The 13,515-nt window shown below is 42.8% G+C and overlaps 1 pseudogene; it reads right to left on the bottom strand.

The window, feature by feature from the left end:
- The window catches only part of LOC139456057 (uncharacterized), a 28,444-nt pseudogene extending 15,104 nt beyond the window's left edge, over positions 1 to 13,340 (bottom strand).
- Between the last annotated feature and the right edge of the window lie 175 nt (positions 13,341 to 13,515).

The following is a 13,515-nucleotide window of genomic DNA, read 5'->3' as shown; positions in this document are numbered from 1 at the left end:
AATCGAACCATCGGCCACTACGCCATGGAGGCGGTCGTCTAACTGACGGGGTTACGCCGTGTACGTATGTAAACATCTTGAAATGCTTACCTGAATATGAACTTGTTATGAAACAAGCCAGGATCACCCAACACATCTCCCGTAGGAACAAGGAACGCTGTTGCAGGCGACGCCTTCCCTCTTTGCTGAATAACGTTTCTATACACCAGAAACAGGACAATATGACGTCATAATACGTCGGGGAAATTTAAACAAAAAATTAATACCATATAATTAACGTAGTTTCTTTTTCAAGGCTCATGGTATTAACTTTATCTTTTGTCATAAATTCATAAATTATTTTCGACATTGAAAAGAGTTAATTTTTAAATACCCATTTCCGGCTTCCGCGCATGCTTTATTAGAAAACTCGGCCTCCCATTGGTCAAAACAAACCGGAAACAACGTGCCACTGCGCATGATTAACAACATGTCTTGCTCGTCTGTTGAATCTACCATTGCTGAAGCACAGAAAATACAATGTCTCAATAGTTTTTTGTTATCTTCAGTAATGCAGAATGAATAAAACAGAAGGGAAAAGTAATGATATACGGTTGTTAATATTATGATTGAAATAATGTATTAGTGCCACCATTACCCCTAACCCTGTCAGTTATCAATTTGCGTTTCGCTTTTTATTATATTTTTATTTTATTTTATTATTGTATAGCGCAGTTGCCAATCCATAACTGCTCAAATAAGCTTAAACCATGATGATATATCAGTTATAACATATCAGTGGGGATCAGTGCTCTCGATTTTCATTCTCAGCTTCCTGGGAGTATACAACCCAAGGAGTTTGTTATGGTTTGCTGTGACTTACTGCAGTTGTCCTCATCTTCCATGTCGCTGCAGTGGGGGTTCCCGTCGCAACGCTGATACATCGAGATGCACGTGCCGTCACCGCACGTGAAGTGGGCATCACTACACTGACCTGGAAACAGATACGGATGACCTTTAAAACCAAGTGGTACAGATGAAGAATCACTGGCGGATACTTCGAACGACTATCGGGGGCACGAGTCGCCGCGATTTGCTGTGCAGAGTTGCGTCCATGGACACGCCAGAAACCTATGATTGTGTTCAGCTGTCAATCAAAAGACTGATCAGCTTGCACTCGTTCAACCCTCGACGTCCAGAAAAGTTACCTCGGCCGGGAAAGCCACACAATAACTAGTACATGTAACCGTGTTAGCGCTTACGGAACGTTCTATTTAAGTAAGCGTATACAAGTATCAGATCAGACGTACCTGGTTTTGTGGGCATGACCTCAGTGTAGTAAACTAGACGAAACCCTTTCTTCGATTCCAACCTGTCTGTATGGAAATGGAGAAGAACCTGACTGCCATTTATTGTGATATTTTCTGGTAATTCAGCACCGCATAATTTTGCTATGACGTCATCAGTGACGTCACTACCATTGTAGATCGTGAGGCTGTCCCAGCTGCATTGGTTTTGGGATTCTAACTCAAAGTTTGTAAACGCGATGTAGGTGGTTGTGTGGGACTCAGTATTTATAAGCCACTTGCAGTCGAGGTCATTTGGGTATGGTGTTTGAGATTCGAACCCAGGAGATGAAAGTATTCCTGATGATAAAGTTAACTCTTGTGGTGGACCAGTGCAGGCAGCGAGAGGAACACTGGACATGAGCGTGGTTGTCGTGGTCGTAGGCGTTGTTGTAGTTGTAGTAGGCGTGGTTGTAGTGGTTGCGGGCGTAGTTGTGATGGTGGTAGGCGTGGTTGTAGGTGTGGTTGTACTGGTTGCGGGCGTAGTTGTGATGACGGTAGGCGTGGTTGTAGTGGTGGTAGGTGTGGTTGTACTGGTTGCGGGCGTAGTTGTCATGGCGGTAGGCGTGGTTGTAGTGGTGATAGGCGTGGGTGTAGTAGTGGTGGGAGTGGTTGTAGTGATGGTGGGCGTAGTTGTGGTTGTAGACGTGGATAATGTGGTCCTGGCCGAAGTTGTCGTGGTGGTAGGCGTCGTTGCAGTAACAATCTTTGGTTTTGATGTATCGTGAACACTGACGTCAGAAGTAATTGTCAGGGTAGTTGAAGTAGTTGTTGATGTCGAGGTTGACGACGTTGTCGTTTGTGACGTGGGAGAAGAAGCTGATGTAGTTGGCGACGTTGCATGTGCAGTGTGTGAAGTTTGTAGAGTCGACGATGTTGATGCCAGGCGACCAATGACTGCAAGATAAATTCTATTTTGAATCTGCCCGTCTTTGGCAATGGACGCAAAGATCGACATACCTGTTTATAGTTGTGTATGCCGACACATTTTTCAACGGTCGCACAGATTTGGCCGTGTCATACATTTATGGTCCGAAAATGTTTCTTCAGATTTGTTATCATGTAAGGGAGCATCCATTTGATTTCGATGGGGTCGGTGGTACGATTTTCTACATGAATAGCTTTCTGAGAAATATGCCAAAAATGAATACTTTGTTTAGTCAAAATTACCCAAACGTCAACATTTAACGTGTTAATGGTGAAAATGAATAGACTGTTTGATGGTGCTTAGTAAATAAATAGTTTGTTGGATACAGCTTTGAAAGAAATTGATTGTTCTGAACCCTCCCTCTACAAATCAGATGGATGCTTCCTAATCACGTACATGCATGACATTCAAGTCCAAGCACTTCTGTAGTTACGTCCCACTAATACACTAAAACACCTACAATAATCGTAGCGGCAATCTAATTAAAATCAGTCCCATTACTCCGACAGATTCCTCTCTGAGCAGAGAACTGACGACGCTAGTTGGGCTTCCTAATCAGACACGGAGTGACGGACGAATGCTCGAACTACCCAATTGGCGGTGGGTACCCTTGTGGTTAAAGCGTTCGCTCATCACGCCGAAGACCCGGGTTCGATTCCCCACATGGGAATAATGTGTGAAGCCCATTTGTGGTGTACCCCGCCGTGATATTGCTGGAATATTGCTAAAAGCGGCGTAAAACGATAGTAACTCACACACTCACCAGCCAACCAGCCTCGCAGTATTAAGACCAGCCTATCTTATGTCTGTATCTCTAGTTTATACTGCCTGTGGTTGCCATGGCGTCTACACCAAGAGCAAGTACCATCTGTGTTCTGTGTTTGTACAAATCGAAATTTCGAATGCAAAAGAAATAAAGCCGAATCGCTTTAGAAAGCTTACATCTGATTGGTTCAACGCACCGAATCACCTTCATTTAGATTGGTTGGTCAAAGTTGAACCCTGGGTACACCTTCTATTGGGGGTCCTTCTTGGGGTAAAAGATCTGATTTCAGTGAGATTGCACCGAAAGACAACCAATAATATTAGCTAATACTGCACATTGGAATTGCTAACTACATAGTTCCCAGGAACCATACTATATACAAATGCGGACCAACACCTACACCCCGTACAGGTATAAAAAGCCCGTTTGACTCCTAATTAGAACGGTGAATTGCAAAATAACTCAAAATCGGGAATAGTTTGTTAAATGTCAATACGGTACACGGCAATGACCCCCCTGTACCAATAATATGTTGTTTGTTATATTTATTCCCATAACTGGAAATAGCTGTTTAAAGAATCTATCATGTGTTATGTGTTATGTGTACCAGACATTTTGAACGGAGGGTGGCACAACGGTTCGAGGAACAGCGCAAACACGTACTGCACGTGCTACACAACGGCACAGGGAATAACAGTATATGAGGGTTCGTCTCATGAATTTTTTTTATCGCAATCTGACTCGCGCACATCACAGTGAGTGAGTGAGTGAGTGAGTATGGTTTATGCCGCATTTAGCAATATTCCAGCAATATCACGGCTAGGGACACCAGAAATTGGCTTCACACATTGTACCCATGTCAGGAATCAAAAAAAAATATATAATTAATTTGTCGGGAATCGAACCCGGGTCTTCGGCGTGACGAGCGAACGCTTTAACCACTAGGATACCCGACCGCCCCTCGCACATCACAGCCCTCGTCGTCGGAATTGCTTGTATCGCTGCTGATGGTTACAACTATAGGTGGGATTGCTGCTTGCTGAAGTCCATCACGTGCAATTCATCTTACTCAAATGGAGCTAAAGGGACTTTTGTACCTGGTAGGTACTGTGATATATACGAAGCATGTCAGGACAGGACTTATCTCATTACCTTCGAATGGTTTAACGGTTGCTTTGAAACCTCGCTTTTGAACGATGTAATCCGAGACGAACTTGAGACATAGTGAACGAGATGATGACGTGAAGCTGCCCGCCGCAAACAGACCTCCACACAGGGTTGCAAGTGTAGGCGCAGTTGTAGAGTTCCCGTCGTAAACAGTTAGGCTGTCCCATGCACACGTATTGTGTGGCTCCACGTCGAACTCTGTGAATGACAGGTGTAGCTTCTGAAACACGAAAGGGATACAGGTCATTAACACTATCAAAGTTTCATATCCACTGCTCTACTCTCGCAAGATGCGTGAAAATCCGGGGCATAGGTCTTCATGCACAACCCATGCTTGTCGTAAAAAGTGACTATGCTTGTCGTAAGAGGCGACGATGCTTGTCGTAAGAGGCGATTAATGGAATCGGGTGGTCAGGCTCTCTAACTTGGTTGATACATGTCATGGTATTCCAATTACGTGGTTCGATGCTCATGATGTCAATCACTGGTATTTCTGGCCCAGACTCGATTATTTACAGACTGCCGCCATATAGCTGGAATATTGCTGAGAACGGCGTTAAACAAAAAACAAACAAACAAAATAGTGCATGTGGTGATAACTGATATTAATATTCAGATATACTTTGCATTTGTGTAAGTCGGATTAATGTAGACTAGCTATAGGATAAGGATGTTTGAGGCTAATTGTGGCATGGTATTACCTGTGTTTGGTGGGAAGACAGACACAGGGTACATGTCGTGCGTGCAGGGTAGGACTGCCCAGGGCCGAGGTTAGGAGATGTCACCGTCACTGGTGAATACACGTCCATCTCTGATGAAGCACACATGGGGACTATTGGCGAGACAGTTTTTGTGGGTGATGATGCTGGCAATGTCGTCTTAGTGTTGGACACATCACTGTTGGATGACACTGTTAAACCATCTGTAGACATGCGTGAAGATGTTCCTTCAGAAGAAACAGTACTGGATGAAGATGGAATCACAGCATCCTCTGTTGACGGGCTGAAGCTCGGTGACGATGAGACAGTTGGAGTAGATGTAGACGAGGATGTTGTCGTTGTGGAAGGCGGGGAGGGACCTCCAATAGGTTTTGAATGATCAGTGGTAGGTGTTGTTGGAGGATGTGGAAAATCTGAAGAAGCCGAACCACTGCTGGTGGAGTTGGAAGGTTCAGGACTTGCCGCAGGTGCTTCACCAGGTGATGAAGTGGGTGGTTTAAGGACGTCACTTCCTGTAATGTTGGTCGTTGTGTTATTCTGAACACCACCCAGGGGCACAGATGTCTTGGTGTTTATCACGACCCTGAAGCCTTGTTTTGGCACAACGAAATCTGATTTGAATTGTAAGCATAGTTTATTTCCTAACGTCGTCAGATTGCTAGGTTTTGATGATCCGCAATATTTCCCCAGTAGAGCGCCGGAGTGGCATGTGCCGTCGTAGAGAGAGAGGCTGTCCCAGATACAGAGCGGGTTGTACTCTAGGTGGAAGTCCAGGAATGACATCAATAGTTTCTGAAGAATACGCAGTGGACATAGTGTCAGTCAACGGCAATAAGAGAGAGTTCATCAAGTGTGGGTAGTTCGAGTGAGTGAGTATGGTTTAGGCAACTTTTAACACTATTACAGCAATATCATGGCAGGGGACACCCCAAATGGGCTTCACACATTGCCCCCATGTAGGGAATCGAACCCGGGTCTTCGGGGTGACGAGCGAACGCTTTAATTACTAGGCTACCCACCGCCACTTGGGTAGTTCGATCATTCGTCCGTCACTCAAGAAGCTAGTTCGTTCCTGCGTGTACTACAGACGAAAATAATTGTTTGTGTCCGCCGCCGTCATTAAGATGGAATATTCACAAATTTGCTTCAAGATACGTACATAAAAAGGGACAAAAAACATTTCCATATTCATAAAAAAATCTCTGCTAATAACAGAGTCCTCTGTACGATTCCGACTTATTACAGCATATGATTATGAATCACTATCTAACCATCCTGGGGGCACGGATGACCCAGTCGTCTAAGGCGCCGCGATTCGCTGTGCAGAGTTGCGTCCCTTGGACACGCCAGAAACCTTCAAGCCATATCACGACGGAGGACACCCGAAATTGGCATCCCACATTGTATCCATGTGGGGAATCGAACCCGGGTCTTCGGCGTGACGAGCGAACGTTTTAACCACTATGCTATAACACGCAACCCCAGTTACCTCCGAACGTTAAGGTTGCATGATGTTTTAATGCTGGTATGAATCAACATGCAGATGTGTGGAGATAAAACATACCTTGTCGGTACCCGTCGTCAGTGTGATGTCACAGAAGATGTTGAGGGGATACTGACCCTCGCTGTACCCCGGCGACAGTAGCGTCAATGAGCTAACGTCGTCAACGATGCTGACGCCTTTACACATTTCAACAGTGGACGTTGTTGTTGTCTTCCCTGTTGATGACTGTATTGATAATGTGGACTCTGTGGTTGATGATGTTGAACTATGAGCTGGTGTTGATGACGTTGTTGTTGATGATGATGACGACGACGACGACGGTGATGATGATGATGATGATGATGATGATGATGATGATGATGATGATGATGGAGATTGCACGGTTGATGAAAATGTAGTTATAGTTTTAGTTATAAATATTCTAGCAAGAAACCCGGACTTTGGAACAATTATGTCCGATTTGAACTGAATGTAGGACTTTTTGGATAATGTAATATTGCTCGGCTTTCTGTCGCCACAAAATGTAGCCTTTACTTGTGACGTCACCATTGGGCTGTCATATATTTTCAGCCAGTCGTATACACAGCTTTGATGGAACTCCAAATGGAAGCTGTCGAAGGCCACGACGGCAACCTGAAACATACAGAGTTCATGCTCCGTTATAGGCAATAAACGTTGCGTTGAGTTGAAACGCCAGTTTTGTGGCAAACAAATTATTGTAGGTATTAAGACTATCTCAGTAGTGTGTTTTATTGATGATATAGAGAATCTCACCCGAGTGTCTTTTGATATCAAATATATCAACACGAGTTGATAAAAGTGGAAAATTTCCGAGGCTTGCCGAGGATTTTTGCAACTTTTATCAACGACTGTTGATATATTTGACATCAAAAGGCACGAGGGTGAGATATTATTTATCATCCAACATCATTCTTCCAACTTTTTCAATTTGTAGACAGTAATTAGCAGTGTCTTCCGTGTAAAAGTACCGCTAACAGCTTCAGTAGCAGAGCCATTAGTGATGTCATTTGATTGTGACGTCATGGTAACAGTGACGTCACAATGGTCTGCAAAGCATTGTGATGTAATTTCATTGCAGCGATATCTTTTTATATCCTACCTAAGAACGCCATAGTTTACCAACTGGACAGTAGTTTGGTAGGGACGTCACACGGGGGTTCCGGCAGGTAATCCGATCATATAAGGGTAACGCTATTTTTCAGGGCATTATCATTTGCAGAAGCCCGAGGTCTTCCATTAACTGCCCATTAACTGGGCAGTTGAAAAGACCGAGGGCTTCTGCAAATGACAATGCCCTGAAAAATAGCGTTACCGTTATTATAGCTAAAATGGATGGAATTTGTTATCAAATAAAAAGAAACAACAATGTCGATTTTGAAACATTTACTGCAATCAACACGTATGTCACTGACCCACTTTTACAAATATGGAAACGTCATAGAACAAACCAGATGACGTCACTATTGAACGTTACGTCACCTATCCCCCCATCCTATGACGTCACCTAACAACGGGCGTGATAATGGCCCGTCGTCAAGTAATATGAGGGCATTATCAAGTTACAGTGGCCCGCTCATTTCTGATAACATGCGGGCGTTTTTATGATAATTCTATCCATTTTATCTATAATAGGGGATAACACGCGTGTTGACTCTTTGTCATTTGGTCAACATTCAATGATATTTTAGTATTCTTAGCTAACGATGTATTGCCATCGCGCCATGAACTGTTACTATACATGTAGGAGTATTTTTTTAAGTGCTGAGCGTAAGTACAGTTTAGTGGGTTTTTTATACAACATCGATAACTTAAGATATTTCCAATTGAAAATTAAACATAATTAAATCAACTGAGAGGCATAGTTTCACTTGCTCCCGAGTTTATGAATATTTCTGAAATTTTCATACCTGATGTACACTCGTTTCGTATGCCATGATTGCTAATCAGTATTATATAAACCCACGTTAATAATTATTGTCATTCCTAGATATCGGCGTCTTAGTATAGGGGCGACAATAATTATGAGCATGAGTATATTTGTGTGTGACGCCAGACCCGTTTAACTAACTTTTGTGGTATTCACTCATACGGTATTCCGAAGTTCCAGTTCTCTACGTGTGAAATACGTGAACCGTTTTACTTTAAAATGTGTATGTATACGATGACAGTCGTATGACAGTCTAGTCGTATGCCAGTCTAGTCTTACGTCCGTGTACACCCAGGGTAGCCACGCATGAGTGAGTGATGGCGAAATACTCCCGCATCATCAACATTCTTCAGTCATTCCGAGGCATCAAGTGACATATTTCTGATATCTAGGCAGTGGACTACTTTCTATGGTCTAATTGCGGCTAATATAATGTCAGAGCTTCAAGCGTGAATATCTTATACACCCAATCCTTCTGAAAGGCCCTGTCAGCACTTTCTAGTGATCTGTGTGTCCTCGAACTTAATGGGCGTGGTCTACTCTAAACCCTGTGTGACATTAATGGGTCATTATAGGATAGTGTATGTCCTCTCATATTAGTTATCATTGTGTACATATATTACACCTGGTATTTCACCACAGTGCCCTACATATTCCGTGAAGACAGGAGCATCACCTTTCAGTGGAAATGAGGTCAGATGAAGACACGGTTATCTTTATGAATGACTTGATGATCGCAAACAAATAAATAAAACATACATAAATAAACGAATAATGAAATAGTGAGTGAGTGAGTGAGTTGGGTTTAACGCCGCTTTTAACAGTAATCCAGTTATATCGCGGCGTGTCAGCTTAATGTGGGAGGAAAGCCCGAAGTGATGCAGGTCTCAGACGTTTACCACTTCGGTGAAACCCACGAGCATGGGTATGGTGCTGACAAACCTAGAAACATAATTGGGGCAAACCGGGACTCGAACCCATAATCATAGGTTGCTGGTCTGCCCAAGGGAGGCAACTCTGCACAGCGAATCGCGGCGTGTTAGACGGCTTGGCCACCCAGTAACAGAGATACTACAATGTCTTCTTGAGTGAATAAATAAATTCATGTGAAAAAGGAAGAAAAAGAAGAAAACAATGAATGAATTGAAATGTACTCGTACATGAATTGATGAATAAATAGATAAAAGAGGCAATAACTGAATGAATGAATTAAGGAATAAGGTAATCAATGAATGAATCAATGTATGGTGATAGAAAATAGACAGAGGTTCCCAGTATTATTTTTGATCATGATAGCAAGGTTGGATCTCTGATATTTACAGCGAAACACAGCCTCGGCAATGAGCGAGTGAGTGAGTGAGTTGGGTTTAACATTATTTCAGTTATATCACGGCATGTCAACTTAATGTGGGAGGAAAGCCTGAAGTGATGCAGCTCTCAGACGTTTGCCACTTCGGAAAAACCCACAAGCACGGGTATAGTGCTGACAAACCGAGAAACATAATTGGGGCGAACCGGGATTCGAACCCACAATCATAGGTTTCTGGCGCGCCCAAGGGACGCAACTCTTCACAGCGAATCGCGGCGCCTTGGACGACTGGGCCACCCGTGCCCCCTACCTCGGCAATGAGGCGAGTGTATAGGCGGAGTTAGGATTTGGTTTGTTTGTTTGTTGTTTAACGCCGCACTCAGCAATATTTCAGCTATATGACGGCGGTCTGTAAATAATTTAAGTCTGGACGAGACGACCCAGTGATTGACATCACGAGCATCGAGCCACGCAATTGGGATACGATGACATGCATCAACCAAACCAGCGGCCCTGACCCCTTATTCGCCTCTTACGCCAAGCGTAGTCGCCTTTTACGGCATGCATAGGTTGCTGAGGACCTCTTCTAACCCGGATCTTCACGGGATCCAGGGAAAGGAAGGGTGCACATAATACCCACGTGCAGTGTTCGTTTACTGGAATGCTGCAATTCTCACCTGATTTATTTGTAACTCGATCTTCCAGAGACACACCACATTGTTCGGATAATTTGGGTCAACACCATATCCGGGAGACGATATGATGGCGGACTGAGATATCGGGGTGTCGGACCCACATGAGATATGAGGAAGATGTGTCGTAACTGATGGCGTTGGCAGGGCGGCCGGTGTCGAGGTTGTAGACGAAACAGAGGCTGAATAACAGAATATAATGTGTCTCTCACGTACGTGGGTTTAGATGATGTATATGTTACAAGGTAAATGGCCCTGTGAAGATTCGGGTCGGAAAAGGTCTTAAGCAACCCATGCTTGTCGTAAAAGGGAACTAACGGGCTCGCTGACTTGGTTGATGCATGTCATCGTATCCCATTTGCGTGGATCGATGTTCATGATGTCAATCACTGAATTGTCTGGCCGTCATAAAGTTGGAGTGCGGCGTTGAAAAAGACCCAAACAAACAAATTAATACAAGGTGAATGAATTACTAAAACCTGTCAACGTAGTGGTCACCTAATCACTGTGCAGATTTGCGTCCCTGAACGTTCCAGTAGCCGTTGGTCGTGGCTTCGAATCCTGGTTCGGCCTTAATATGTTTTCTGGTCTATAAGCTCCATATCCGCGCTCGTTGGTTTCACCAAAGTGGCAAATGTTTTTAGACTTTAAGACCTGTATCAGTTCGTGCTTTCCTCCCACCTCAAGCTGACACACCGTGATATAACTAGAATACTGTTCAAAGCGGCGTTAAACCCAACTCACTCACTACTCATTTGACACGTGTACCCTTTCGGTTATCACATTTCTTCTTCATAATTAATTTGTAGTGATGAAATTTGCCAAAATAATGACAGTGACTATTTTATATTTCTTCACTTTTGAAATCAATATGCGAAAATATATATTTCAAATAATAGATTTTATTGACCTACCAAAAACTGTAAGATTAAAACCAGTCTTAGGGATGATAGCATCAGAATGGAACCGGATGCACACAGATGATGAGGAAGTGATGTATGGTTGAGGAATGGAGGATCCGCAATGTCTTTGACCTGTACCGCTATCGCACGTGTCGTCGTTCACGATGACGTAGTCCCATGCGCAGAGAGAGTGAGGCTCCACATCAAAGGTGTTAAATGTTACTGTCATTTTCTGCAAAATCATATTTTAATAAATAAAAGCTACAAATACCTTTCCATAATGATAAAAAATATATAAGATTAAGTTGTACGAATCTGACCATGTAGTGAATAGATGGTAGACCCAAATAGTGATACCAGGTGTTCGCGAAAAGGTAAGTGAATCCTGCCCCACCGGCGTCACCCATCACAAACACCCGCCAAGGCAAGTCAATTGCTCACTGAACTTAAACATACAACAGAAAGTTTAGTTTGAACATATAATACCGTGAATGAAATTGAGATAATATACTCATAGGGTAATACTATCACGGAGACGAGTCGAAAAAGAGCAATAAGTTTGTTTTAACAATTATTTGAAAACACAAGCTGTTAATAATGATATATTGCCATGACCAAGATTATAGGTTCCCAGCATACCATGCATGTCGTAAGAGGCGATTAAATGGATCGGGTGGTCAGACTCGGTGAATCGGTTGATTAAATGTCATTGTATCCCAATTACGTAGATTGGTGCTCATGACGTCAATCACTGGAATGTATGGACCAGGCTCGATTATGAACAAATATTGCTGAGTGTGGCGTTAAACAACAAACACTCATGAAATAAAAAAAGTCGCTGTACACTTACGTCCGAAAGCGAAGCATATATGTTCCATAAATATTCTATATCTCTTGGATACTTCTGTCCGGGTCCAAAATTGGGCGAGGTGATTATTGCCTGTTCACCGGCTGAGAGACTTAAGGTGGAGGTTATTGCCCGGCAGACAGGACCAAGACTACAGATCACTGGAACAGAAGACATACACAAACTCATTGTAAATTTGGGGGCGGTCGGGTAGCCTAGTGGTTGAACCGTCGCTCGTCACGCCGGGCTCGATTCCCGACATGGGCACAATGCGTGAAGCCCATTTCTGGTGTCCCCCGCCGTGATGTTGCTGGAATATTGCTAAAAGCGGCGTAAAACCATACTCACTCACTCACTCACTCATTGTAAATTATGTGATTGGCAGAGCCATTTAGATTACATATCTGTGCATGGGGAATTATGAAGAACATTATAAAATACATTACATAACCCCAAGCATATTTTTTTAGTTTGAACAAGTGTTTGGAATAATATTATGTTAATATTGATAAGCACAGTGTTCACAAGTCGAAAGCGTTGTAACCAACATGTGTTAATGATTCTCGACATATCGGTGTTCAAATTTCAACAATGGCCATAAAATTACTTAAGGAAATCGAAACACATAACAATATATACTGCACAAAAGAAGCTGCTATGACGTATTAACTATAGTAATGTGAAAGAACTGGGTGTTCTTTCAAGCCGTTGAATGGCATTTAGAAGTGATACACATAAGGAAGAGAATTTATGGATGTCAGCTTCTTTATTTTGAGAATCACAACGTTTCGGAGTACAGTACGGTTATAACGAACTCAGAGGGACCAGCAATTCTAGTTCGATATTACCGTAGTTCGTTATAAACATATATGTAGCATATATACAGCAAATGGCTGGGACAAAAACAGTTCGTTATATCCGTCAGTTCGTTATAACCGTGTTCGTTATAACCGTAGTTTACTGTATATGCTTACTCCTTCTTACTCCTTCACCTGATGAAGGAGTAAGAATATACTCCGAAACGTTGAGTTCCTCATAATAAAGAAGTTGACATCCATAAATTCTCGACCTACGTTGTTCTTTAACTTCTTTTGAGTAGTATAGTTATTTCTTTAAAATAGGTCGTTAATACAGTGACACCTCGTCAGCACGGATTCGATCGGCAGAATCCCTATTTGCGCTAAGGTGTAACATTGAAATTCCGCCTATCTCGAACTACCGATTACTCGACATGTTTTGCGTTTCAATATCAGTTTCAGTATATATCGAATCTCTACAAGTGTCACATATGACATACTGCTACATCGTCACGTGACAATACAGATGACGTCACAATAAATAAACAAGTGCCGCCTGTCTGTCGGATAACTTATATATTTAAAGTACCATAAGCACATTCGAAGACCCA

Source organism: Haliotis cracherodii, unplaced genomic scaffold, assembly GCF_022045235.1.
Source record: "Haliotis cracherodii isolate W230 unplaced genomic scaffold, xgHalCrac1.p SCAF_11, whole genome shotgun sequence".
NCBI lineage: Eukaryota > Metazoa > Mollusca > Gastropoda > Lepetellida > Haliotidae > Haliotis > Haliotis cracherodii.
This window is presented reverse-complemented; position numbering and strand designations above follow the sequence as displayed.